The following is a 26167-nucleotide window of genomic DNA, read 5'->3' as shown; positions in this document are numbered from 1 at the left end:
TATTTGTAGTTATGTATCACACAGGCATTTTTATTTAAAAGGTCAGCTGCATTCTTCACCTTAAAGCAAAGCTCCAGAAGACCCTTGTCATCCTCAGGGCCTTGTTCTGGATTCAATCAGCCAAAGACATATGCACTAAGAGGTGAGGAGAAGGGCTGCTGTTGTTACCAGTGGTGCATGGTTGTCATGAATGGATGATGTGGGTTTAGGTAAGTCCCTGCCTTTTGCCCAGGCCTCTGGCAGCAGGCAGTCGTGTTATTGAGGAGGCCAGCACCCCAAGATCCACTCTCATTCGCAAGTCCTTTAATAATGGCTGATTCTGCCTATTATAGAACAAATTGTTTATTTAATAGACACAAAACTAACAGACATAAGGCTTAAAACAGACTATTACTACACAGGAATAAGACAAAAGGGAGCACTAGTATTATACACACGGGGTTAAAGGTACCTATTAATTTTACAGCTAGTGAAGAAATTATATAACTTAGGATCCAATGTTTCTTACCACCCAGTTCCTGATGGAGCACACATCAAAATTTTTTCCCTCAATTCCCAGGAAAATAACCATGGAATCTGCATCCAGGCTCCGGGGAGAAGCCTCACACACTTTTAGGGCGTGTGGGTAGAAGACTTCTGTCTCTGTGATAAACTGTAGTACTTTTACAGTTTAAAGCAGACCTTTTGGTCACCTATTTTTTTTTATCTCTACCCACATCTGTTAAGGTGGCAGACCTTTCAGCGCCAGCAGATGACACCCACTGGCCTTGCCCACCTGCGTTATCTCTCCTATCTGCACCGGCCACCTGTGGTGGGGAGAGGGGTGATGTGCCCTGCCACAATGGTCCTTAGGATGATGCATCCCACCCCTTTCCCTCCATGCCAAGGAGCAGGTCTGTTCCCCTGGAACAGCCAGATGTGTGCTAGTGGGTGCCATATGAAAATGGTATTTTCCAGACATTTAGAGGGAGCTCAGCGTGGGTAGATTTTCATGTGGACAGAAGAAGATGTCTCCCTAGAGTTCCTCCTTGCCAAATTTCTGATTCTTTTCCACTGCAAGCAGGTGGTAAACCTCTTCAAAGGAACAGATGGATGTATTTAACATTAACAACTAATTTTCCACAGGCGTGTTCTTGGAACCAAATGATCCCTATTTCCTGAGATGGAGAAAAAAAAATCCAGCCCAGAGCAAACTACAAGTGTGGAAAATGTGAAACTGAACACGTTTGAGTTCAGTAAATGCAAAGCAAATGAAAACAGCAGCTTAGAGTGGAAACTGTTGGTCCACCAGAAGCAACAAAATGGCCAATTCCATCTTCATAAAAGATATAAAAAATCTGTACCCAAGAAATCAATACAACTAGGTCTTTTTGCCTAACCCCATCTATGGACAATCCAACAGAAATAAGCTCAGAGTCATTGGCAGCTTTTTCATGCTTGGGTCGCTGTGACCCTCTGGGCACCAACATGTGGAGAAAATGGGGATGAAAAGTTTCTCTTACAAGAGCAAACTTCATTCACCTTGTTACACCCAGGAGACAATGACTGAGGGGGATATGACTACTCTCTTTACAAATCTGGGATGAAAAATAGGATGTTCAAGTGAAGTGTCAGTGACAGCCATCAGAGGCCAGTCTCAGACACTGATTGCTCCAGTAGAATGATAATAAATTCCTTAAAAGTGTGAATACCCACAGAAACAAATCCTGCTATTAAAAAATGCCTTGAGATGATTTACTTGCTGATGGTTTTAAACAGGCTGACGTTGCTTTGAGTCTCAGCGCATGTGTGACTGTCAGGAGAGTCGCAAAGCAGGAGTCCTGCTGAAGAAACGCAGTCAATTTCCTGACAACGCACAGCCATTGAGCAAGGAACTGCTTCTCATTCACTGAGGAGGAAAACTGCCAAGAGACCAGTAGGATCTCTGTTATCCTTTTTGTAAACTTTAGTGGAAAAATTGCATGTCCCCTAAGGTATTTTGTAATGTGGAAATAACTTGAACTTCAGCTGCCTGGCAGGGCTGAGCCTGCGTTGTGTTATTTTTCCCTCCTCACAAAAGCGACACACTTTTCTGGGGCCGGGAGTTGAGGTGGTGTGGCCTTTTCCTCCTGGCACCAAATTGTCTTTCCATCACAGTATAGCTTAAAACCTTATTTTGGTGCATCAGAGCCCAGCAGCAAGTGCTGAACTCCCTGACAAGCTCCTGGGGCTCTCTCCTACATGCCTTGTCCCCCCAGACTTTAGGCTGACAGATGGTCTGGTCTGCAAAGGCCAAGGGAAATGGGCAAGTGAAAAAAAGACTTCTTTTTTCAGGGTTTTACTATCTTGCCTGTTTGGGGAGTGACTGGGGGTTTTTGGTTTTTTTTTTTTTCTCATGGATGCCTTGGCTTGCATCCCTACTGGCATAGGATGCTTACTCAGAAAGCCTCTGGTTTTGTGCAGGTCTGGATTTATTTCTCCTATGTGATGATTTTTCCTGGAGCAGCTTCTGAGCTGTGCTGAGGGTGCCTGGCAGATGGTCCTTCATGATTGGGTTGTTCTGCCATGCTCTGGTGCTCCTGATGTACCAAGACATATGCTTTTGGGTAAAGCTCTTCCTCTCCAGCAAGAATTAACAACTAAAATTTCCAGAGGAGAAACTCCCATGGCATGTTTCCGTTTCGACTGAGGTGCTGTTTCCAAACTTGTGTAAGGGTAGGTTTCAACCACCCTAAAAATTTGACGGTTTGAGTCTCTTCTTCACATGCCTCTGTTTCAGAAAAGGTGGTTGTGCACTTCTGGAACATCACTGCTGTTAAAATACCGAAAACTCTTTTACCACAGGCTACAGAAAAATCAGCAGTTTCAATAACCCAAGCTAAAAAAAGGGAGAAAATCAGTCTGTAGGTGGGAATCAATGGAGATGCCAAGGTCAAAGGCAGGTGGTAAGGAAGTCCCCTCCATTGTGCTCCTAAAATCTGGGGCTGGACTCCAGTGGACACAGCAAGGCCAGGAAAAGTGATGACAAACACTCAAGCCAGACTCTAACATTATCTTCAAATTGGGTAAAAAGCAGAGGACTACCACAGTGAATTTTCTTAAGTCTTGACCTTCTTTTCAAGCTTGTCTCTACAGCCTGAATAGATAGAAACAAGATTTTCTTTGCACAGAAACAAAACAAAACAAAACCAACCAAACAAAAAAGCATACATACTCAGACCAAGGGTCCAGTTGAGTCAGTATCTTGTCTCCAACAGTGACCAGCAATAAGTAACCAGAAAGAGAAGCAAAATGGGTACCAAAACTTTCCTGCTCCGTTCTCCAGGAACTTCTGGTGATTCTAGGCCAGAAATGGTATTTAATAAGATTTCACAGACCTCTTCTCTTCCATGGATTTATGAAATTGCTCCTGGGACTCATGCAAAAGCCTAACTGTGAAAATGTTCCACTGGCTCTGCAGTTTAATTGGGATTTACACTAAACAGAGCCTCCCTTTGCTTGCAACTTCACTCGGTGCCCTCCAGTTCTTGTGGGGTGGGGGAGAATGGATGATCATTGCCTGGTGGGCACCTTTCTTGGAGCCCCACTGAGGCTGCACCATCTCCACTCATTGTTTCCTCTCACAGGTGAGTGTCCAAACCCAGGAGCTCTGTCCCTTTGGCATAGGAACACAGTGAAACCACTGAATACCTTGGGTGGACTGCAAAGCTGCTCTGGCTGCTCATCCCAGGAGGACATCCTGTGTTATTTGTCCTTGTCCTTGCCCCAGACACCCTTGTCTGGACCCTTGTCTCCTCCTGTCCCACCCCAGAGTTCCCTGCTCTCTTACCCCTGCTCTTGTGACAGCATTCCTTGGGAGTTGTGCAAAAATCTGAAAGACTTGGAGCAGAAATGTGACGTGTTTACAGTTACAAAGCATTCACAAAATATTTACAGACTATATTTAAGCAGTTGGCAAGCACTGTGAGGAATAACTTATCAACAGGCCATCTCCCAGCTCTTCTGACAGGCAAGAAAGTGTAATTATCCTCATTTAACAGAGGCAGAGGCTGGGATGAAGTCTGAGCAGACAGTAGCAGTGTTGTGGCGGTCTCCTCCTCTTTCCAGCCCAAACTCAGACACTTCACACTCCCTGACTGCAGGATGTGGTCAAAGTCACTGAAATATCTGGGTTTCAGCTGTATGTACTACATCAGAAATACAAAACAATCCTCAAGATCCAAGCAATGCAACAACTGAGATGTTGGATCTCAACTGGGGTCCAAATTTCACCACTTAGTATTTCTATCTGCATAATATGATGAATTTCAGTGGTAGATTCAAATGCACAGCTGGAATTGTCACCAAAACATATGCCTGGGACCCTCTCCAGGAACCATGAATAAATAGCAGGCAATGAATTAATATTATCCTCACACCTTAATCTGGCATGCCTTATGGCAGTAACCAGAAGTTAATGTAAACATTGTATTTCTAGGGGCAGGGTTTCCAAGTCTTCTCTCTCAAAGAATGTCACTTTTTAAATAAGCAGTTTGGAAGAAGTCTTACCCACCTTTCCATTCCAGCCTATAGGATGTTTCCTTTTATGCAAAGGAACTCAAATGTCTCATCTCAGTATTATCAAACATTGGCAATGACCGTGAAAGCCCCAGCATCTTGCGAGTGTGCCACATGGAAAAAAAATCCTATTATGAAAATACTCTTACAAAGTCAATATTATTCTTATATTGCCTTTGAAAGGAAAGCCCATGGGGGCTCAGAGGGCTGTCCCGAACACAAGTGAGTGAGTCAGGTCTTTCCTCACGCAGGCTGGAGGGTGAGAAAGGCAAGGGGAAGCTGCTCTATTTTTAGCTGCCCGAGACACGCAGACCTCATGGTGATGGGGAGCTGACAATTACATAAGAAGTCATACCAAGCTTTGCTATTTAGGTCTATCTGGCCTCTTCCTTATCTCAAGTGCCGTACTAGCAGTTCCCGCTCTGAATATCCGTAATCAAAATGTAACGTGTTTTCCTGGAATCCATTCCATGAAGTAATGGGCTATTTTACAGCACCTCTTTTCCATAGGCTGCTCTTTCTGGCTAATGCTTACAGCTAGGTGCTGCTGCCATGGCTATATTGGTATCACAGCATCTGCTGTAGCCCCACAAGAAAACTGTGAGGTGAGTAAAAGAGGGTCATTTACCTCTGGGGAGGATGACTTGTGTTTGAACAGACTGTCAAACCTTGTGGTGATTGTCTCCACCCTGCTGCTGCCACCTCTATCGAGGAAAAGCGTTTTGCACAGAAAAGGCACCTAAAAAAGCCTTTCAATCACTAACTTCAGCTCCTGTAGCTGGATGCATCCTGGGTGCTTTCACGCTGCTATGGCCCAAAATGCACCCAGCTATGCATCAGGTGGCTGTCTGCAAAGGCAGGCAGGAAGGGCCTTGAGTTTAGTAGCTTCTTTTCCACATCAAGAGTCTTTCAGGTATTTCTTCAATTCCTCAAGATTAATTTAGGGATTTAGTGTCATGCCTAAATATCAATGTCCCACTGAGCCCCTCTCTACACAGTACTCATCACGGGTGTCTCCACACCTACTTTATGGGGTTTTTTTGCCAGTAAAACAGTTTTTCCCAATTCTACTAGCAGCCAAAGAGGGAGGCAGTGGAAGCAAGGAGGCTGGTTTATAGGTAATGGGCAAGGGAAGCTGTAAAGCCCTTTAGTGGCAATATATCGGGAAAAGCCACATATGTTACTGCAATTTGAAGCAGCGATATTTTTTACAAACATAACCTTTTATTCTCCTGCTGCTCTAAAGCACTGAGAGGAAACAAGCCCATTAAAAAGGAGGCCGTGGCCTGCAGCTCCCGGAATGTCCTGTGCCACATGCCACAGGGGTGTTCTTGGATTTCAGGTGTGCAGGGGCTACATCCAGCTCCTGGGCACTAGGGTGAATGGAAACACTTCTCCTCACATTAATAATACAGGGCTAGACTTCAGCTGTCTGAATGCAACCAATTGGTTGGGAGTTTGGGGAGAAACCAGAAACGCTGGCAGCAAAAGTTTCTGTCGTATTGCATATGAACAGTGCTAGAATTGGAAAAAAAAAAAGTGGATGAAAGGTCTCTCTATTTTTATATAGCAGAGTGAAAGTATTGGGTATCTGTGGCAATATTTAGTCTGAAGGAAAGTGAAATTGAATCCAAGTGACATAATGAGAAAGTGTCTGGCAAAGCCTGGTCCAGGGGAAAAGTAGCAGGGATCATTGCCTGCTAAAATTTAATTTTCAAGATGAATATGCAATGGAACTGAAAGCTATGATATAGCTAAAAGCTATTGAATAGTAGAACTACACTGTTTTGTGGGCAAAAGCAGAGGTGTTGGCATTTTAAAGCAGGAAATGTATGGACCAAGAAGTGAGAGAGCGTTTTAGTGTTGTGGCTGAAAGTTGGAAGATTTGCACAGAAGAGAGCAGCAAGCAGGAACACAGTAGGGAAGAAGCAAGTGCAGATTAACAGGAGCCAGGATGAAAACTGCCTAAAACTGGCACAGCAGGGTAACTTGGAAAATAATTCACAGTTGCTTTCAGCCCTTCTTTCAGACACTCTTCTGCTCAGCTTTGCCACCATGGCAGGTGTCTCAAGTTAACATCAGGCAACACCTGAGTGATTTTGCTTCCCCTTATTAATTGGGGCTGTGAGGGGACTCTTGCAAAGAAAGAGCTCTGAATCTGATAATGTTTTTTGTTTCCTATAAGTAATAAATAATGGAATGTTTCAGTCAAGCAAGAAATCCTTCAAGTATACTGCAAAGAACAATTCAAAAGATCAGGTAAATCTGAGGGGGCAGATAATGTGATTGTAGACATCATCTCTGCAGCAGTCTAAGGATGTGTCTGCTAATGTGGCCTTTAAATGCTGCATGTTTCTACATAAGCTTGACTGATGCAATGAGGGAGAATCTGTTGGAGGGACTGATTTCTCCCTGGTGCTCTGTCTGGCTGAGCAGCTTGCTGTAGGTCGTTTTACTGTGAGCTGGTGGTTGTTACAGCCCCACTGGCCCTGCCAGCCCAGGCAGAAAATGTAACTATTGATAATAGTTACTCACTTTTCCACTAATTGCTTTCACTGTCTTTTGTGGGAGAGAATGCAAATCACCATTGGTTGTGTCCAGAGAAACAAGGGAGTTTATTAAGAAAAGAGCTATGTGCTAATTGAAGAGCAATTGGGCTTCTAAAACCAGACATTTTTGAAGTGCTGCTTGTCTCTCCATTCCTAGTTTCATGTGCTCTGACCTGCAGGAGAAACCTAAATGCAAAGTGAGCATAAGCAAAGAAAAGTGAAAATCAAATTGCTGGTTCTGCACTGAGCTCTTTCAAGATGAATCTCATTTTTTAAAAAAATATATATACATACATATCTATATATATATGAAAACATATTGCCCAAAGAGAAACAATGGGATTCCTTAGGGATTGCCAGAACTCCTTTATTTTTCATTTTTGACTAGTAAATATTGCTTCAAGAGTCCCTTCACAATCCCATCTGTTACCTAAAGCTGAGAGATGGAGGAACTGGAGGTCAAAGTCCGAGTTCAGCTCCCTGTGAGAAAGCAGAGCTGAGATTCCTTAAACATGTTAAAGCTTTGCTTTAAATGGATTGCCTGTCTCTCAGTTCTCATGAAGTAGTTCTAAAGGAAGTATTTACATCTTAAAATGCATTCTTGTTTTCCATGCTTCCTCACTGAAGGTAACAGTTAACTGCATCTATGACTTGGCAGTTCTCCATTTTATCATTTTTCCTTTTGCTGTTTTTCAATGTTTTCCTAAACATAGCCAAATTTTGAAAAGCTGCAATGTAACAAAGCAAACTGATGGAAAAGGATCTCTGGGTGTAGCAGAGTGAACAGGGTGAGCAGAAGGAAAGAGTGCAACAGGAAATCCAGGCTTTTCTACTTTGATGGTAAAAAGACCCCAAAGTAAAAAAATCTATTCACAACAGTTTTCTGCATTTAGGTGTTTTGTGCAAAAATGGAATAAAAGAAAAAACAAACAAAAATTTTGTGGCCCATCTGTGTCCAGCTCTGGTCCTGGTGCATGAAATCTTAGCCCCCCTCAGAATGTGATCAAGAGCAAATTGAGAGACAGTCTTAAAATACTGACGACCTTGCATGATTTGAGCAGCTGAACTGAGCTGCTTGGTTACGTTTTTGCAATATTTTATATACAGCATCGAATACTCAATGGCTATTTGCCTAATGGAAAAGAAAATGGAGAACACATGGGCCAGATTAATAGGGGAAAAAAATTGGACTGGTTTTTTTTTTTTTCTTTTTTTTTCTGCTGGCATGCTTTCACCTACTTTGATGGAATTATTAGTGATTTATTTTGCCATGTGATATACGTAGCTAGTCGAGTAGGGCTAAGGTGAAAGAAAAATGGGCATTTCAAGTGTACGGCAGTTTTGGGCAGGGAGGTGAGCTAAGTAAAAACAGTAGAGGGGAACAGTCACTAAAATTGTGCCTCAAGTTCACTTTTCTCTACAACAAGCAAGAAATAAGCAGTACAGCATCCCCTTCTTCCTCTGCTATGTGGGAGGGGAGATGCTGGAGCCTCTCCTTTTAGGAGAAGGGTTTCAGGGCATCTGGCTGCCAAAAGGGAACTGTATTCTGGAGGGAGGCATTTCTTCATTTAAGTGGCAAAAGTAGGAAAGCTACACTGAACCTTTCAGCTTTTGTTTGCTCAGCTATGGAAAGACAGAGCTTGACTCATGTGTTGTTAATTGCCATTGACAGATAAACCTGAAAGAACCCAACCTAGCTGAGTTATTTGTATTCTTTTTTCCAGTTCAAATGAACTGGAAATCAGTGAGATGCAATAAATAGAAAGCCATGAGGTTATCATTCACAGAGCCACTTTTCCTAGTAGAACTGTGCTTTAAATCAGCAGGACTGTCAACCCTCTGACACAGCCAGGCTGTAAATACTCAGTCATCGCTTCATTTGGGGTGCAGGGGAGCGGTGAGAAAGGAATGACCAAAAGCTTTCCCAGAAATATGCTGCCCTGAGGATTCATTTGTTAAATAGAGCCTGTGCCAATGCATTGCTCTGCCAGCCTTGGACCTCTATTGAAATGTCTCTGCTGATTTATTCTCAGTATCTGCATTCCCATGTGTGAATTCTGTACCTTTGTCCATTTGACTTCAGGATCTGCAGACAGAGGCTGAATTTTACAGGATTCTGTGTGCAACGGGGCATGACAAATGCAACTCTGCCCTCTTCCCTTCTCAGTTAGTCTTAGTGTTAATGTTCCTCTCTTATGCTTTAAAAACATGTTGGGGGTTTTTTTATTATTTTTTGCTTGAAGAAAATAATAAGAAGGTTTTAAAACTTTATCCACCATCTGTAACTCTGACGGAATTAGTCTGGATACCGGCCTTTTGCAATACATGTGACTGGTCCTGATTGTTTGGGTTGGTATCTGAGGATTAAGAGATTTGGGAAAACTCATTCACTCTTTCATTCTTTCATGATCCTCTCAAATGCTTTGGCTGATTTTCTGCCTGCCCAAAATGGGGAAATGGCAACAAAGATGTCTGACTCTTTACACCATGCTCCTCACAACCAGCAAAACCTCCCACTTGTCACTTGGCAGGAAGCAGCAGGATTCCTGTATGACAGACTTGCCTCCAATCCATATTTTTCCTAGCTGTGATTTTGGACTTCATACTATATATGTTGATGTCGAGGGCTTTATATCAGCTGAAAAGTCTGACTCCCAATTTTTTTTCCCACTGTGCCATTGTACAGATGCTAAATAGGAATAGCTGTGTCAGGAAACACAGTTGTGTATCTGCTGCTAAAAGTGGCCACTGTTAAATTCATTAGAACTGCTTTTTCAAACTGGTAAAAAGAGAAGCTTCTGTTCTTAGGCTCATTATACACCCACAGCCAGAAGCCCATTTCTTCTGCTGAAGATCAGTATAAACCACTTCTTGCACCTCCAGTGGTTTTTATTAGCAGAGCCGGCGGGAGGAGAGGCCCCTTGGGTATCCCTCAGAGGAGCCTTCTCTCCTGGGATTTGGGAAAACACTAGGTGTCATCAGTGAGGTTTCCTGTCCCAGGAGTAACACACGCATTTGAGAACCTACAGCCAATGCTTCCCGGGATCTAGCTTCCCAGGATCCTGATGAGTTTTTATAGGAAAGCCAGGAAGAGTCTCTGAAATCCTAGTCTCAGACAAGTCTAGGCAAGGCTTCAGGTTGTCCAGTAAAAATCATGTCAGGATTAGACTTGATTTTTAAGGCTATTTTTTAAAGCCCACTTTTATGAAGAATGAAAACATTATTAAAATACCAAGTGAAATAGAATTTTTCCTTTATCTGTTTTTTAGTTATCAGTTAGATCTTACTGAGGATTTTTTTCTCTTCTCTGTTGCTCTTTCTCTTCCTCTCAGCACAAATCTTTCCCCACAGTGCCCCTAAAATAAAATGGGAATCACTTTCTTGTTCAGAGAGACTGTTTTCTGCTGTTGAGATGTGAACAGCAGTGTACCTGGTGCACAACTTGGCCTCCTGGTCCAAGAGAAACTTTCTGTCCCCAAAGAGGGCAGGGAACTCACTAGAAAAATTATTTTAAAATTAAACAAAAAAACCTCCCAAACATAAAAATTACAAGGAGAACAGGGAAAAATGTAAGGGGCTGAAGATCCTCCAACAACTTTCAAGTATGTTAAACTCCTCAGGCAGGAAAAAAACCCTGCTTTTGCCTCTGCTATGACTTCACTGTCCTCTACTGAATCCTCCAAGCCTTGGAGGAAAAAAGGGTCTTGTTTTTGACCAAAAGGAGATAGAATCATTGTCTAGAATGAAAAAAGTGGCTTTCTCTTCTTCTCTCCCTCCTGGTCATTTTCAGTGCCACAGTTACAAGGATGGATGTGGCACCCAGAAAGAGGCAAACTCCAAAAAGTGAGAATCCTTTTTATCTATTTTCCACTTATTTTCCTGAACATATGTGAATTATTAATGCTAAAGAGAAGAGTTTTTTCCAATATACTTTAGGTGGCTAGAATTTTTATATTATTTTTTGAGATCTACTTTTGGAGGTGCTAGGAATGAGGGAGTTTCATCTGTTTGTGTTTAGGGAATAAACTTGCCAAACAGATGCTCCAAATCTTCTGTTCAGTTCTTGCAGGTGACAGCTGTAATGGCACGAGAGACTTGCAAATCCTGGCACCCACACAGTCTAGCCATAATTTCAGCTCATAAAGCTCTATAACATCACATTTCACAAATGAATGTGGATCCTGGGCTGAAAGAAAACCCTTTTGCCTCCCTTGCCAGCTTTGGCAATACCTCAGATCCCTGCTGTAAAAGAAGTGTGGCTCCAGTGGCAGCAGCTATAAAACTACAGTCTATACTTAACATAAAATCTAATATAGCATCTATGAAATTAAAGCAGACTCTCTTCACGGAGTCTAAAAAGTAGATGTATGGCCAAGTCCAGATGCCCTTTGCTGAGTGGTGTGAATCCTGGATTAGACAGCAAGAATACACTTATCCTTTGGAAAAGAAAAGAAAACAAAAAACTGAAGAAGCCATTCAGGAAATTGTGGTGCTTAAGGAATTAGCTGTAAGCAGAGAAGATGGCAGCATCTGGGGCAGAGAATGCTGCCATAAATAGCAAAATACGGCTTAAAGAGCTGGAAATTATGAAACAGCTTTCTATTACCATTAAGTGGAGAAACTGTTTTTGAGCCAGCCCTGTCAGGAAAAGAACTGTCACGTAAAACAGCGCTAGCTGACGTGATCCTGTGTCATGCTCTGCAGTTAGCATCCAGTTTCTGCAGCTACTTCCTAACTAAAATGGTTTCTAAACAGCAGTTTTTCACCAAATCATAGAATCATCAGGGTTGGAAGAGACCTTTAGATCACCAAGCTCAACCATCTACCCAGCACTGCCACTGTAATCCCATAACCACAAAACCATCACCCAACACCAGATGCCTCTCAAACACCTTCAGGGATGGTGACTCCACCACCTCACTGGGCAGCCTATTCCAATGCCTGACCACTCTGAGAGTTTTTTCTAATATCTCCCAATCTGATGAAGAAACAGATGTTTCTCCACAGTCTGCTTCACCTTCCCAGCCAGAATGGCTGTAGGTGGTAACTCTCAGCCATACGCGCTGCTGAGCGCTGGCTGTGCCTCACAAAGCCACAGGGAAGGTGGGCAATGTGGTCCTCAGAATGACTCCAACTAAACACTGAGTAAACCTAGGAAGGTCAGTGCTTCTGGAGGAGGGGTTGGAAAAAAATCACACTTCCCTCTTTATGTTTTGTCCTCTGTCGTAGAGCTGGTCATTCTTCAGTTCTTTGTCCATATCTCTGCCTCTGATCCAGCTCTCAAAATAGTCCTTAACTAACAATGGGCCTTGCACGTCTCTCTTAAAACAAGACATACACAAAAACTATTGTGGACCTATGGGATGCATTAGCTCAGCCTTTTCTCAGCTGCATTCTTCCCCTTTAAATTCAGTTGAAATGAGCTTACTTTTTAATTTATTTATCTCTATTGTTCTGAACTATCTATGTACATGGATGACAGGGCTGCCTCTCACTTAGCTGCCTCAGTTGGAGAGCAACAGACAGGGAGTGAATCCAAAAAACTCACCTACAAACCCCATGATGTCTTCTCCACAGCTTCATTTCTCTGATCCTCATCTGCTTCCTCATCTTCAGTCTGTTTCCCTTTCCCTCCATATGTTGTTTCCATCCTTGTGGAACTCTTTAGCACATAAAAACAAAATTAAAAAGCCCAAAAGCTCTATGACATGGTCTTCTTTCTTAGCATTTTTCTAGTAAGCAATACCTGCTTCTAAAGTGGGAAGTGTTTGTGTTCAGTCCTTTGCCATTGTTCCTCTGTTCCTGCTGAGATATTCTGGAGTTGTTCCTTTTGGAGTGGCTTTACTCATCTGCAGAGTGAACAAAGCAGTTAGCTCCATTTAAAGGCGCTCAAGATCAATTTTTGAGGAACAGCTATGGCAAAAGGGAGGATTTTGTTCAATCCTTTTTATCACCAGGTGAGCTTTTTTTCACCTCAGTGGCTGGGGGCAAGACCTTGGGAAGAGAACATTGTTCTCTGGAGGAGGGTTCATAACTTAATGTCATCAGAGTAGCTCCACCCTGTCCCCTTTACATCTTACAGCAAATACCTTTCCTTGCTTTCACTCTAAGCCTCAGGGAATTTGTGGATGCACATGTACATGGCCAAAACATAGCTTTGAGTGGAAGTGGAAGATGAGGACAAGCAAAGAAATAGACACTCAGAGACTGCGAGATGTTTTTTAAAGCACGAAGGGTCTGCAGCTATCTTTCCATTAAATCCCCTTCGTCACTGCGAGGCTATTATTAGGACAAGAGTACACAAAGTTTTCTGCATCCATTACATAAAGGCTGCTAATAAATCTTGCTCAGTTTCTTGCTGGCCTGTGCCATTTCTCAGTAGAGCAGTTCCATTACTGCCATGCTGGTTGTTGACTGGGTCTCTGACAGTCTACAGTGGGAGTAAAATGCTGCCCTTCTGCTGTGGGATCTTTTGGCACTTGCAGTGCAGTTCTGTCCAAATGAACGTGCAGGCAGCAAATGGAGACTCGCACCCCCTGCCTACGTGGGAGCTTAGATCAAGAAGGAGAACTCCCCCCAGTTTGTATATAAATAGAATTGTATATAAAATCCCAACACCGTTAGCTTACACAAATTGTGTATGCCAATCATTCTAAAAATTCTTTCCAAGCAAGCAAATCCTCTATAAATCTAAGAGATAATCAAATACGTGTTTTGCAGTCACTTTACACCTTTGGTGACCTCATCAAAACATGCCAGTGCTCTGCCAAAATCCATGACTCCATCTGTAAATTTTAGCCGTTCCAGGAAGTTTGTGCACCTGATGCAATGTTACTTTTATTAAACCTCCTGCTTTAGTTCTTTCTTTTAATTTAGCTAAGGTCAAGAGAGGTTTGTATCCATTGGAATAAAGCTGAATGTGAAGAATGATTGCTACTGGAATGATACATCCTGTATCTTGTCCTTAGCTAGAGACATTGATACTTTCCAAAGATATAGGGAAGAGCAAAAGGCCATAAACTAATAATTTATTCCTGATATTTCAAACGTTTCAAGGATTAAAGATTATGTTCAATATCGCACTTTTTAAAGATGAAGTGATAATATAAAATTATTCATACATTTTCTTTACACGTGATTTTTTTCTACAGCAAGGCAACTTTTGTTGCACAGCCTTGTTTGCTACTTTCCTATTCTGCTCATATTTCTCAGTCCTTTGTAAAAAGACTAAACACCATCCAGAAGCATCAGTGAGGTTGCCTTGTCCCAGCTGCTCTAGAGTTTGCTCCAAGATTTCAGTCTTGCAAGGCTGCCAACTTCCACCCTTAATTTATTCCGCCCTCTCCCTGGGATAGGAAAACCCCCCTAAGGTTATTTATCATCAAAAAGAAGAAAACAGATTTTTGGCATTAGCACAGCCAATGGGACATCCAATACTTTCTGCTTCAAAATTCACTCTGAGTAACTTTGCAAGAAGCCCTTCCGCAGTCACATACATCCCTTCTCAATGCTTTTACAGTTATTAATTTCTTTGAAATTCCTAGTTTTGGAGGATTTAACCTTTTTTTTTTTTCCTTTTTGTAGCCATCCTCTTTTCTTGCTGTTTGTTTAAAGCTTACCAGGCAGTCCTAGATCTGATGCTTTCCTGAAATTTAGGGAGATAAAATCTATTTCATTTCTGCAGTCTAGCAAAGGGACTCTTGTGCGTATCCAGGAGAGCTGTGGAGTGAGTCTGACAGCACCATTTTTTGCCAATGTGCTTCATAGTTTTCATTCACATCTGTATCTACCTCCATCATATGAAAAGCTTACTTGCAGTCCTGCATATTTCAGGGCTTGCAGTAACTATATATGGCTGTTAAGCTCACCATTTTCCCCACATACTTGCTCTTAAGTCAGACCTTACTAACAGGATCTCAAGTGACTGACTACAATCCCTGCCTACCAGAGATGTCCCCAGTTTTGGCAGCCACAGTTTGGTGTGCCCACCTTGCTTCAGCCCCACTAGCTGGCTCTTAGGACGAGAGCTGACCCTGGCAACACAGGGACCTGCCCCAGCCCCTGGATTCGTTGTGCACCTACACAGTGCATTTCTGACTTCCTAGGAAATCACTGGGCAGGTCAGACAGAACACTATGCAGATGAACTGCTCAAATCCTTGCAGAAAGATCAGTGAAACGGGGTAGAGGAAGTTATGCAAAACTCTGGCTAGACAGACCCAAAAAAAGAAAAAAACATAAGCCCACACCCTCTGTCTGGTGATCCTGATGACTGAGCAACAGTGGAAACACGTTTATTTGCCAAAAAGAGCTTCCCTACTCCTTAAAAGGAGCTGTGTACACTCATCCCTGTCTTTGTGGTCCTCTTAAGCACTTGCATCTCCAGCGCAAGGAATGAAAAGCTGGTCAAAATTCGTCACTGGAATGAAATGTGAGTTTCCTGCTGTCACTCATCCTTTACCTCTTCCTTTCTCTTCGAATAGATAAGGAGGTGGTTCTCTCCAGAAGGGTTTGTTTGCTTTGTGAGGCATTTCAAGCTGAGTGCCCGAGGCTGTAAGGCTAATGCTGCAGGACAGGGTGTATTGTTTCTCAAGTCAAGTTCTGATTTGTGCAAGATGGAAAAAAGTAATTTCTCAAGCTGTTTTCCCCTCTCATAAATAGAGATGGTTAGAAGCAATTTTTTGCAAAAGTTTTGGTGAGACATGGAAAATGTGCTCGGTTCTCTCTGTTTGCAATCAGCCCTTCTCATATTTCTTTTCTTCTAAGCAGCTATTCTGAAATAAGTCTGATTAGTGTACTCCTAGCACATATTTTGGATTATGGCATTGTAAAATATTTTATGGTGTGTATGTACTACATACATGATGTATTATTTTCTTAAATCTATCACCAATTATTTTTTTTTCTTTGGCACTTCCTGTCAGATAAACAGAGATAACTGAATTTGGATGTGAACTTTATGGGTGGAGAGGGAAGGAAAAGAGGAGGTGGAGGGGGAAGGAGCAGCAAATTGTTTTGCAAAGAGTCTCTGGGGTGGAGCCATGCTTTTGTTTGAAAACACAGATATATACCCAGTTACTGCTAATGTTAAAAATAGCATAATGGCAATAATCTATGAGAAGGCCTAAGTTATAGGTCATGTAGCTATTAATGTAAAGCACCTATGGCTCCTAAGTGTCATTTGCCACATGTCAGGTTCATGTCTCAGTCCCAAAGGTCTGTGGGATGAGGGAAACCAGCCCATAGAGGCTAATCTGGTAATTCTTGTATGTGCCTTTGTCTTCACAGAAAATTGTCATAGTCCACTGACTAGTCCAGTGAGAAACGAACTGAGGTTAGGTGAGCATTGCTGCCCCATTTGCAGAGGCCTGGAGCAGGCTGGGGTGGGGGGAGGAACAGGGTCCATGCTTAGGATGTGGTTGTGCCCCTTGGAGGGAAGCTTTTTGAGACATTCCCCTGTTGGTCTAGGAGTGGTGGAAACCCTGCCCACAAAAGAGGTGGAGATATTTTTATAGCTGCTTCTACTTGCATTTCCCCAGATTATTCAGATACTGCAAGGACGAATGCAGTAACACTTGCAAGTTACTCAGCTACTATGGTGTTGCAAGCTATATGAGGTAATAGAGAAATATTTCATTCATTTCCAGGGACCAGCTCACTGGCCCTTTTCCAGCAGCACTGTAAACTTGTAAAACTGATGGATCAGTTTCCCAGGGGTCTTTATTACCAAGACTTCTGACTTCTCAGCAACTGGAACAGCCTTGTAAACTATTCAGAACATGCAAGATGCTTAAAATAAGCTTGCAATTAGTGTTCCCCAGGGTTTTGTGCTGGACTTCTTTTCCCAAAGACTCTTTTCTGTCATGTTTAGCACGGGAAAATTGGATGAGGCTCTCTGGGGGCTTATCTCTGTCAACAGGAAAAGGGCACTTCTAAACTAAATTAAGTGCTACTGCTCCCTTCCTCAAAGGCAAAAAAACACTGCAATGACTAACTTAGGTCTCCAACTGGTTTAAAAAATTCCAAACATTGGGATGACTTGGATCTGCTTCCAAAGGGGCTTAGCACAAATACGTGTATAACTGAATTTCAAGCATAGTTCTGCACGTGAATTAAACTCTACAAGAATGCCATTACTTTGACTTTTGCCATATAAAATATGAACTGGTGTGTGCCTCATGTCTCTCTGTCCTACTTTGATATCCCTGTCCCTCTGTGTCATTAAGGCACCCAGTTTGTGAGTGAAGCCATCTGCTGTTTCCTGACACCTGGAGCACAGACCAGGCACATCATCATTACACATGCGATACTGGATTCATTTTCCATTTACTTAAAGGTTGTCTTTAGAGATAGTCTGTTTTTGAAAGTTGAAACAATATTTAGACATCTAATGATAATATATATGATATATATATTATGTAAAATATGATATAAATATATATATGATATATGACATAAGGCTATACTGGTAATTTTTTTTTTTTTTTTCACTATAAGGGGAAAAAACCAATTCAAATTGCCCATGCATACTTCTGGATGATAAAAGCTGTAAGCTGTGCCCTTCCCCTTCAGTTTCAGGCAAATAAAAATAAAACAGGAGCAGAAGAACCACTTTGTTCCCCAGCCCTGCCCCCGGGTGTATAAATAGCAGGCGGCCCTGTGCCCGAGTGGCTGCTGGAGTTCCACTCATTCCAGGGATCTTTGGACACCCTCTTATCAAAACAGAAAGGCTGACTTCACTCCCGCTCTCCCCTGATTGATTTCATGTTGGAAACAGGTAACACGACAGCTTCCATTGTCCTTGAATTAGCCACCTACTTCCAGAGGTCAAACAAACAGGCTGAAGGTCCCGAAACTCACTTCAGCTAATTGGTGCCAAAATTCCTTCTCCACGAAGTAAGCAGGGGCTGGAGCAGTCCTGGGTGACAAATGGTCTCCAGAGAGACGGACAGAAACCATCCTGAGCAGGCTAACGAGGGGTATCGAGCTACAGGGCTGGGGAAGAGGCGAAATGCGAGACAAAGTCCAGTGCCAATTTTAAACTTCGGAGCCGGAGCCACAGAAAGTTTCTACTTGATTTTAATAGGCTTTGAAGTTTTGGTCAAGGTGAGATGGAACTGAGCAGTGGCATTAGGACACGGCTGTAAGATTCAACCCTGGAGGTCTGAAGGCCCAGTGTTAAACTGGGCACCTTTGCTTGCTAAAAGCTTTCTGGTATCAACATTTCCTAGCAGCTTTCTGCTTTCGTATTTTTAGAAACAATTTGAGTTTAGATGGAATAGGTGGTGGCTAAAACTTTTCACTCTTCTCCCTCTCATTTTCACTGTTTTCTCCTTCCACCAGTTTTTTAGCTATTTCTTTACCTAGTCTCTTAATATATTTTTCTGTCATTTAGCACAGACACTGCAGGTACCGCTGTGCAACCTGTGTCACGCATTTCGACACGTACACCACGCCTAAAGTGATTGATGTCAGTGTTCTGTCACTCTCATGTATTCTGTAGAGTGAAAGCTTAGAGAGTGAGAGGATTGTATCACTGACCTTTGGAGGGTGGTTCTCATGCAAAGAGAGGGAAAGTGCAGGCCTGTACCCAGCTAATAGGCTGCAGGCACTTCATGTTCCTCCAAAGTACTGTCAGCTCCTGTTTAACCCTAGATTGATTAATGTGACTCCATGTCCCACCTGTAGCTGCACAGATGCTGTGGAAGGCAGCTTGTAAAGCCAATTGCATTAGGCCCTGCTTCACTTGCAGTTGTTTATATATAGCCTGACCTCCACAGGAAACATTTTTCCATATGTGGGTATAGTAAATAAGCTCAGAGAATAACCCAGATATCCATAGTTTTGATTTATCCATGTTAGGTGACCACCTTGCTGATAGGAAGCATGGATGAGAAATAGTTAACAACAGCTTTTTCTTTCTTTTCCTCTTTCCTTAAATTGTCTAAGAGAGTATTTTACCCTCGCTTTAACAGCCTTAAACTCTAAAATATTGTTTTCTCCCTCTTTCTTTTGTTCCCTATCCTGTTTTGAAACAAACAGGGTTCTGAGCAACCTGATTTAGTTGAAGATGTTCCCGTTCATTGCAGGGGGTTGGACTAGATGACCTTTTAAGATCCCTTCCAACCAAACTAGTCTACGATTCTATGACACTGCTAACTTCTCTGCTTCTGCTGCCTTGCGAATATTGGTACGACAATGTTTTGTGTCGAAGGCATTGTGAAACATCCCTATAATTTAATACTGGCTCTGTTTCCATCTTCACTCAGACCTCTGAGCAGCCTTTGACTCCTGTGGCTCCGGTCTGAGCATCTCTCCAGACAGAGCTTGCAGCACTTCTGCACTTTCCTCCCAGCACGGCTTCTTGCGCTTGCCAAGGGCAGCCTGTGTCAGACTAACCTCACAGCTGTCCTGTCACTGAGATTATAAACAAAGGCAATGTGTCAGATTTCATTCATCTGGGCTTCAGGACAGCATCTGATGTCCTCCTTCAATCCTGACACTGCCAAAACCATCATTTTTATGCAAGGTGAGCAGGAAGACTGTAGCAGGGAAGACGGCAACAAAAAGTACCAGGCAGAAAGGTAGTTAATGGAGTTTGTTTACATAATTGTACGTAATTATATAAATATATGGTTATAAAATCAAAAGGTATTGAAATCTTTCCTGCTTAATGTTTTCATCAGTAAACTAGGCACAGAGTGTGCAAGTTTGCTAATGACATTTGTGGATGACAAAAGTCCTATTAGGATGGAGGAAGATCTGAAAAATGTTATGGGAAGAACAACAATGTAACGGAGTTGAATTCAGAAGCATAGATAACAAAAGCACACATACAGATATCATTTATGAGTAAACTGAAAATGGAAAAAAATAGAAAAAAAATTAATCAACTGTGTAATTCTCTAGCACCTTTGGAGCACCGTCATGATTTTCTTTGGAAAGGGAAATGTCATTCTGGGACATGTCAGTCAAGATGTTTCCTGTGGAAACACTAAATCCATGACAGAAGATGACATCAATAAGGTGTCCTTAGGACACTACGTATGATTTTGATGTCTCATGCCCATGGAAAATACAAATCCGAACAGGTGTAAGGAAGGGCTACTGAGATCACCAGGAGTGCCATGATCTTTCCTTACAAATGGAGGCCAAGGCAATCTCAACTTGTTCAGCCCAGGAAAATGAAGGTTGACAGGGGATATGGTTTCCCTCTAAAAATACCCAGGAGTCAGTGAGGGAGAAGAACTATTTAAACCCATATGTGACTAAACTTAGTCTGGAAATAACATGCAGGTTGCTGGCCATTAAAACACAAACAGGGGCAAGAACAGCCTTCCGATGGGAACAGCTGGGACCAGAAAAGCACAAGCACTTGTAAGATGTAAATTCAACTGGGAAGAAATGCTGTAGCATTTCGGCAGGAAAAGGCTCAGGCTTGATGATACTTCAGTTTGTGTGACTCCTGGATCCATCCAGGGAGGGCACAATAGTTTCTGGCAGTGAGGGATGCTTCTACATACCTGTGGTCCCTTCTGTCCCTCTTGCTTGTCTTGATTTATGTACAGCATTTCAGCCAAAAATATCGGCACAATGCAGGTTTCAGTCTTCTGGGGGTGACACCCACATCTATGTGGCAGCCAACCTTGCAAAGTCAAGAAGGAACCGGTGTTTTCACAAATAAATCATCGCAAAATAATTCACACATAAACATGACACTGGTGTGTACAAGTTTGGCTCAAATTCTTAATATCTATAAATATAAGCTTCTCTGCTGGCTGCTTCTTTTTTTCTCCTCTGTCAGTAAAGTTTAGATGTATTTTATTTACTGTGGGAATGGCTATTAGTTGATACAATATTTTCTGTGGGCAGCAGTTAAAATAAGATCTCCTGGACGTGTTCTCAGACCTTGAGCTGCAGGCATGAACTGCTCTCATGCCTATTTTGTGTTTCTCTGGGGAAAAAAAACCCAAACAACTCTAGAGGTGGTTACAAAGGCCTAGAGAGGTTTCTCTATATGCACAGGTTTTGTATGGCTTTACCCAAGCAGTTATAAAATCCAGGGCAGCTAAATCAACGTAACAGGAAAGATATGTTGATTTTTTTTTCCTTAGTTTATTTCCATACACTTGTAAATGTATTGTTAGACCTGTCGATGCACTGAGATGTCACCAGTTTGGATGACGTTCATTTTTGTACCAGTTCAGTTATGTGAACTGGCTGCAGTGCTTTGACCTGCGGATGATAAGAGGCTGTGGTGATGAGCCCCCAAATGGCATCTGCTGAGTGCCCAGGCTGAACAGCAGAACAGACCCTGCAAAAAGGCTGTGCTTTTGTGAGTGAGTGGTGCTGGCAGGAATAATGCAGGGGAGCTGCCTGCTCCCCTCCTGTGCTGTCTGTTCAAACCCCTGCGCCGGGCTGCTCCCGACCTGCCAGGCTCTTCATGCTGCAGCTTGCACCCGTGCCCTCCCTCGTCAAGGCAATCTGTTACACACAAGTCTATAGGCAAAGCTGCACCTCCTCTCCCGTGGCATTAATTAATATAAATAACTGCAGGGATCACTCTGAAAGTTTGGCTGTTTACCTGCCAAACCCTCTTTAATTGGTATTCATGAATCTCAAACACAGCTCAAACACATCACTCAGCAAGCCCTTCCTGCAAGGCTGATGGACTGTAATTAAACCACACCAAGCCACAGGTTTCTGCATTAACCATTCCCTGCCGTTAAGGAAAAGGAAATTAAGGCAGGCAGCTAGCTTCAAGAGGTAAGAACAGGGATGATTGAAGGCATTACTCCTCTAACTTGCTTGACTCTGTCAAGAATGGTAAATGTGAAGTCTGATCCTTTTTTCCCCCCTCCTTTTTTCTTCCCATGTATTGCTCCATTTGAAGAAGCAGAAAGGGCTATGTCAGCCTGGGGTAGAGTAATCCAGTAGTTAGTTGTTAGTAGCTGTGAAGGAATTTGGAAGAACTGGTTTCAATTCTTTGACAGTTGATTCCTTGCATGTATAAATGTTTATTGCCTCTGGTCACCATCTGTAAAATGAGGCTAATGCCTCACAGCAGGGCTAAGGATGAAGCTGTTCAGGCTGTGATGTTCAGAGAAGCTTCAGATTGATTTCAGTCCCTAAAATGGGCCAGGTTTAACGAGATAAGTACATAACCTTAAGCTTCTGAAAAGGTTAGTTGTGTTACCTGGAATGAAGAGGTTTAGTTGCTGTTTCGTTGGTTTGGACTCACAAGGTGGAAATGTTTAACCTGTGGCATGGGCTGTGGCATCCACATAGGTGGTCCTTCTTTTACCTGAGAACAAAACAGATACTCCTAGCTTAGAGCTAGGAATGACTAGCCTCCGATGTGTCCGCTCAGTCACTACAAAGGAGTCCAGTAATAACATACGCTTATTTCCTCTGTTTATGCAATTTACCAGGATTCTAGAGACACTGTAAATAAGGAGTATATTATTAATCAACATTACTTTCTCTTTACGAAGAAAAGCACCAGTAAGGAAAAACTAAAGAAGGCTTGATTAGCTAAAATAAAGAAGAAATCAGGGTACAAAAAAGACTAACTATCCATTTATAACATTAAGAACTTCAACGGCTAGAGTGGGAACACCAACACTGCTAACTTTTCAATCTGATGAAAGGCACAGGCTTAAAAGCTTTCTTGATCACCAAGATAAGGAGTGAACTGCTGTCAGAGAGGAAGACAGCTACAGAAGAAATAACACAAGAAAACATGCTCAGTGTGAAAATGGGCTGATGACAAGTGAAGATGGTCAGCACAGCTGGAGGGACAACAAGGCTCTAAGAGGGGAGAGAAAAAAAAAAAAAGGTGGAAAGTAAGAGTAAACTTGCCCATGGGGTTTTTGTTGGCTGACAAAGCTGTCCCAGCCAAAGTGAACTGGGTGGGTGTAGCTGCGCAGCTGGCTGGATCCTGAACCCCCTGCCAGCCACTCTGTGCCCAACCACATGGCTCCTCCCATGCGAACACTGGGCTAACTGGACTTACTGCGGTAGTCACGATGTATGAGAGAGGATGCAATTCAGCCCTAGGTATCTTTCCAAAAGAGGGACAGGAGAAAGAAAAATGGAACAAAACAAACAACCAACAAAACCACAAAATACCAAATAAACAGAAAAATAAAAGTTCTTCTGTGATACCAGTTCTAGGTGGTTTGGGCTTCACTGTGACCAAAGTGTAACAGCTTGCCCTGTCAAAAGCTGACTGCAGCCCCTGCCTCTCAGAAACACATAGAACATATCTAATTTATTGCATTTTTTGGCCACAGAGTTATCTTGGAACTGGAAATAAGCTGTTAGGCTCTAGATGATATTCACATTAACCTCTTTAGAGAGAGGTTACTTTGTGCTGAACACCAGTTATACGCTGAGTGTAAATATTTGCATTAGCTTTACTTCTGGAAGAAAAGCAAAAGTGAAAGTAGCAGTGCAGTAAAAGCACAGCTTGTAGTTCAATGCCTTAGCACACAGAAAGGTAATGTTACATTAAGTGCTGCTTAATTAAGAATAATTCGACTGAGCATTGTTAATCTGTTCATAATTTATGGGCTAATTTTTCCATTTACAAGTACCTTTTTGTACTTCACCACCGCAGGTGATATTCTCTGTCACTTTTGCAGTGCCCATTACCTGACACCTAAGGCATTTCATTAGCATTTAAATGAGACTAAGGGCCTGAGTAATTCTGAGATAGGCTGTATCTACATGGCTAGCTGACTACTGCATTTAATTAATTTCCAGACTCCTTCCTTCCTTGTTCAGAGGGAAAAATGCAAGCTCTGTTTAAAATCCGGTAGTGGTAGGAAGAACAGGCAGGCCACAGTTCTAGCTGCTGCTGAGGTTTCTTGCTCAATTTACTATCTCCAATTTCACTATTCATCTTTAATGAAAAGCTTTTTTCTCAAAGAGGAGAATATTTGAAAAGTGACCAAGAATGGAGCGATCTGGAGCTAATGAGTTGCCTCTATTTCTGTGCTCGGTCTCTGGAGGCAAAGGGAAACAGATTCATTTCTTACAAACTGCTCACGCCATGGCAAAGTGATGATGGACTTACAGATGAGACTACCAGCTTTGAGCTGGGCGTGGCACTGGCCTTGCTGCAATAGGTGGGTATGGTGCAGATTGCATGCGGGCTTGCCGGGGGTGAAACCTGCTGCAACACCAACCAGCAAATGTCTCTCTGCAAGTTCTTCCTCAGTCATGATGAGTTAAAGTAACACTGTCTTGAGATGCTGCATGTGCAAGCTGCTCCTCCAACAGGAAAAGCTGAAGGCTTTGGGAGAACTGAAATGGAAAAGGATGTTTTTCACTAACATGGCAAAGGGAAAAATCAAGCAGGACCACAGGCTGTGTGCTCTGGTGAGCTGAGAGCAGATTGCTCCTAAGCAGTCAGCACAAGGGCACACTGACACTGGAGATATCACGTGAGTCACACTGAGGAATGGGGTCCCGGAGCTCTTTCTACTCTAATAAATAAAACAGCATGAGAGTGACCTACAGCCCTTGTGACACAATGAAAAATCCCTGTGTTGGGTAACTTTTACCTCCATGAATTGAAATCATGTGAGAGTCTGTTTGCGTAACAGGGATTTTTAGTTTTGCCTGATTGGAGAGACTTAATAGGAAAAGAGCAGACTAAAGAAAAAAGATTTCTGAAACAGTGGTTTGGCTACAGTAGTGGGGGGTTTAGCTGCTTTTCTTTTTGGGATGCTGTTTGAAGTGCATTTGTCCTAGTCATGGCAAGTGAGAAAACACACAGCTCAGTGGGACACTATTAAAATACCCTTGTTGAGGTTCATTGAGCCAGGGCTCAAAGGACTGGACAGGCCCCGGTTTCATGTGCAACTAGGGCATGGGTCTCCTAACTCAGCATCAGCTCCAGCCTGAGGGCTCCCATTTGGGGTAGCCTGTGAGGGCAATAGGCACAGCAGGGCCAAATTCAGGCTCAAGGCTGTGCAGGTGACAAAGCAAAGGACAGTGCTCTGGGGCCAGAGGGGTGAGACAGGGCCATCCATTATGAGCAATGTGTGTTGTGTTGCATGGGGATAAATAAGATTATAAAGCTTTCTTCTGCACTCCTCCACAGCAAATCCATGCTTGAAGAGGGGACTAAAATCCTTTGATTTGTACTGATAATGTAGTAATTTGTACTGAGCATTTACTAGATGGACATTTCTTTCACAGCCATTTTTACTTGTAGTGACTTCTTAATGTGAAGTTTGGCAGGAACCTCAAGCCTCACCAAGCTGTGAGGTGCAGCTGCCTGTGACTTTGAAGCACCTCTGGTGCATCTTCGCCCTGCTCTGCCTCCCCCAAGGCAGTGGCAGTGGCTGGCGCTGGCAGGCCCAGCAATGCTCTCCCAGCCAGCCTGCCCCGCTCCAGGCTCACGGATTCCCAGCTGGACAGTCTCCGTGTTAAATAATTAGTCCAACAGCAACCTGATAAAGCATCACCTTAGAACCTGGTTCATTTCATGTACCCACTCCTACAGCGAGGCTGTGCCAGAAATCTTACTTTCTGGCGGCTCCCTTCTAATTGCAGAGCTGAATTTATGCATGGCTACTCTCTACCTGTTTGTTCCTGTGCCAGCCTTCTCTGTAAGCTCCAACAGCTCTTCTGCCTCGCTGCCGTTCCCCCACTTTGATGTCCTCAGGGGGCGAGTACATCCCTGTCACTCCTCACGCTACTCTACATTAAATCAACCAAACTCCCTCTTTCCGTAGGGTCTCCGGCCCTGCCTCAGGCTGCCCCCGCAGCTTCCCCCATCCCCGCCCGGCACTGCAGCCCCTTCCCTCAGGGCGGGGGCCGGAGCGGCACACGGGGAGCGGCCCCTTCCCGCTCGCCCTCGCGCTTCACAGGTGCGCCTGGAGCTGCGTGTGCGTAAATCACAGCGGGCTGAAAGTGAGCGTTTCCCCGTTCAAAACAAAACAAAACAAAACAAACAACACAGCAAACCTGGGCACCGCACGGGCTCGCCGCCCCTCCGCCTTTCCGGCCCGCTCCGCAGCCGCGCTCCGTGGCGGCCGGGCAGGGCAGGGCCGGGCCGGGCCGGGCCAG

The 26167-nt window shown here is 43.2% G+C and overlaps 1 protein-coding gene and 1 long non-coding RNA gene across 14 annotated transcripts in view; one reads left to right on the top strand and one right to left on the bottom strand.

The window, feature by feature from the left end:
* Window positions 1–281: 281 nt before the first annotated feature.
* LOC121675018 lies at window positions 282–26167 on the bottom strand. Of its 13 annotated transcripts, XR_006019933.1 has the most exons (7): window positions 26066–26151; window positions 22281–22388; window positions 20608–20729; window positions 12832–12934; window positions 12634–12747; window positions 3809–3850; window positions 327–3319 (listed from the first exon to the last, which is right to left on the bottom strand). It is a non-coding gene; the product is annotated as an uncharacterized LOC121675018 (long non-coding RNA). The 13 variants fall into 13 exon arrangements; XR_006019930.1 differs by adding an exon at window positions 282–323 and having other exon boundaries at window positions 1739–12747; window positions 26066–26165; XR_006019928.1 differs by having other exon boundaries at window positions 3809–12747; window positions 26066–26167.
* The window catches only part of PDLIM5 (PDZ and LIM domain 5), a 136417-nt gene continuing 125684 nt past the window's right edge, over window positions 15435–26167 (top strand). The window contains exon 1 of the mRNA XM_042049955.1: window positions 15435–15515. The gene's annotated coding sequence lies outside the window, so the exon portion shown is untranslated. The remainder of the gene's footprint in view (window positions 15516–26167) is intronic.

Source organism: Corvus kubaryi, unplaced genomic scaffold, assembly GCF_017639235.1.
Source record: "Corvus kubaryi isolate FWS band 111438036 unplaced genomic scaffold, C.kubaryi_AGA036_p1.0 71, whole genome shotgun sequence".
NCBI lineage: Eukaryota > Metazoa > Chordata > Aves > Passeriformes > Corvidae > Corvus > Corvus kubaryi.
Note: the sequence above shows the minus strand (reverse complement) of the source record. Positions and strands in the feature narration are given on the sequence as shown.